Raw genomic sequence first — 3,220 nt, forward strand, 5'->3', positions numbered from 1 at the left:
CTGGTACTGGGGATTGAATCCATGGGCCCACACACTCTAGGCAAGTGCTCTACCACTGATCTACATCTCCAACACCTGAAGAATTTCTTTTAACATTTCTAGTGAGGAGGGTCTACTGGCAACAAATTCTAATTTTGTCTGAGAAAGTATTTCTCTTTCACTTAAAAAACAAAAATGAGAACATACAGAGACCTGTTCTCTCCTGGTTCCCAGATGTCTGGAAACCGAATTTAAGGAAAATGGAGGACTGTGGTCCCTCCAGAGGCCCTGGGAGAATCTTTCCCTATTTCTCCTAGCTTCTGGTGATTCCAAGTGTTCTTTTCTCCTTCACTTTGAAGGATAATTTTGCAGGGCCTGGAATTCTAGATGGGTTTTCTTGAGATATAAAGCACCACAAGGACAAAGGACAAGTGCCCTCCTGGGCCTTAATTCTGGACTATTTCCCATTATAAGTGTGCCATGACCTCTTCCCCTAGCCCCTCACTCCCCAAACAGTTTAATCAACCCCAAACCCAGGTGCAGCATTAAAGCCAGTATGCCCTCCCCATAGTGTCTCCAAGAATAAACTGTTAGGGTCACCACAGCGGGACAGAGGACAAACAACTCCTGGGCCCTTAACCTGTTATTCATGAAAAGTGTGATTTGTGCTCCTTCTGAGGCAGTCAGAGACTTACAGCTATTTTTAGTAACCCAGCAAATCTTTACCTGGGCCTTCAGATGCTCAGCACGTAAATTAAAGCAGGATAGACTGGCATCTCTGCCTTCGTCTTGCATCTGTGTCCTTCATTGTCTTTTTTTTGGTACTGGGAATCGAACTCACAACATTGCACTTGCCAGGCAAGCGCTTGTGCCGCTGAGCTATATCTCTGGTCCCAGCTTTTGAAATTAAAAAAAAAATTGGCATTTAACCTACTGACCTGCGGTGTAAGACATTACTCTGGAGGAAATTCTCAGGTATAAATGCTCGGATATTGCTGTTGTTCCCTGCTCCGTCTGATACTCCCATTTGCTCTTGGAAGTTCTGTTCTGATATATTTTTCTTTTTTTTTAATCTTATTTCAATTTGGGTTTTATTAGTTGTTTCTGAATAATACATTTCATCCTTAGTTTTCCCTCTTTGTCTTTGCTGCAGTATTTTAAGAACCTCTGTTCATTTATCAAACCCTTTGCCGGGAATTAAGGACACCAAATATAAAACTTAATGTCAGTGCCAAAATGATTCCTTTATGACAGGAAGCAAAGTCAGTAAAATATCTGTAGGCTCTAAGTACTAGAGCTTCTTTACATGTCACCTACAAGCCAATGTCTTTTCAATGTATACGTATAAAGATGAAAATAATTGGGGGCTGGGGATTTAGCTCAGCGGCAAAAGCGCCTGCCTGGCAAGCGCAAGGTCGAGAGTTTGGGTCCCGGTACCGGAGAAAAACCAAAAAAAAAAAAAAAAAAAAAAAAGAGAGAGAGAGAAGAAAATAATTAAGAACAGGAGCAAAATACTTTGCTTCTTTAGTCTAAAATAGTTTTTTTAGCTGGGTGTGTTGGTGCATGCCGGTAATCCCAGCACTCAGGAGGCTGAGGCAGGAGGATCATTGTGAGTTTGAGGGCAGCCTGGGCTGCAAAGTGAGCTCAAGTCCAGCCTGAACTGCATAGTGACACCCTGTCTCCAGAAGATAAGACAAACCAAAAGAAAACAACGTGTTTTGGGGGAGTATGGTTTAAAAAAAAAAACAAAAAACAAAAACTAGAAGGAAAATCAGTCATTGTGAGTGATTAGCCTACAATTATTTTTAAAAACCTGCTGTTAGTGAGTCTTCCCCTTTCCCTAGACGTTAGGCAGCTATAAAAATGCAGAAAAAAATGTGCATAAAAACCAATGAAAATAAATGTGAAGGCCTACTGCAGTAGGCAATTTACACATTTCATTTAGTGCTCACAGTATCATGAAAGAATTACTGTAATCATCTTATAAACAAGCTGAGAAGAGTGAAATGACTAGTGCCCAAAGTTACCCAGGTGACCAAGCTGGAATTGGTGTTCAAATCTATGCCTAAGAAGCTTCATCTCTATGATGCTGCTCTGGCTCCCTGAAGCCCTTCAATTTGACATTTTTACGATTATATAGCTTTATCTTCTCATTCTAAACATGTACTTTAAGTTTGCAAAACTACTGAACAGTAAAAGAACCCATAATTATTCTCAATCTACTTGCATAAACAGGAGGTGGAGAAAATATTAGAAAACTCTTCAGGTAATCAGAAAATTTCAAATATAAAATTATGGTTAATTCCAGATCATTGATAATGAACTGGGTGTGGTGATACACCTGTAATCCTAGCACTCAGGAGGCTGAGGCAGGAGGATTGTTTCAAGTTTGAGACCAACTGGGGCTACAAAGTGAGCTCAAGGGCAGCCTGAACTGCGTAGCAAGACCCTGTCTCAAAAAGACAAAAATAAATGAATAGATAATGATAGCTTCTAATCCCAAAGCCCATATGGCTAATTGATTCATTTTTCTTATTGTCACTATCTGGCCATCTGCTAAGAATTAAGGCCAAAAAGGATGAATTCCTGTTGTAAATTTGATTGCTTATTAAATTTACAGTATGCAATTAGTGGAAGTCCAAAAGAATCTTTCGGTTATGCTTTTTCTTTTTTTTTTTTTTTTGTCTTTTTGAGACAGGGTCTCACTATGCAGTTCAGGCTGGCCTGGAGCTCACTTTATAGCCTTGGCTGGTCTGAAATTTGTAATGATCCTCCTGCCTCGGCTTCCCAAGTCCTGGGATTACAGGCATGTACCACTATGCCTGGCACTGAGTTACATTTTTATTTATTTATTTATTTATTTATTTTGGCTACTGGGAATCGAACTTACAACCTCACACTTGCCAGGCAGGCACTGTGCTACTGAGCTATATCCCTGGCCCTTGGTTATGTTTTAAAAGTACATGTTTCCTTGTCCATGTCCCCTGACCCATGCATGCACTCAACACCGAGTTGTACCACCCCAGTCTCCATTTGTTTTCTTGAAAATCTGATGGAGATGGTCATGTTTATAGAGGATGGCTTTATTGACGTGTCTGTGTAGTTTATTTATATATACTTGTCTAAGAGGATAACTAACCACCCCAAAATATGCCTGTAGAAGACTAGTTCTATAGTTCAGGATGCCATAGATGCTTCAATTATCTGGCCCTCCTCTGAGTCTCATTCTGTGGAACTCACA

Source organism: Chinchilla lanigera, unplaced genomic scaffold, assembly GCF_000276665.1.
Source record: "Chinchilla lanigera isolate Chin_1 unplaced genomic scaffold, ChiLan1.0 scaffold00059, whole genome shotgun sequence".
NCBI classification, from domain to species: domain Eukaryota; kingdom Metazoa; phylum Chordata; class Mammalia; order Rodentia; family Chinchillidae; genus Chinchilla; species Chinchilla lanigera.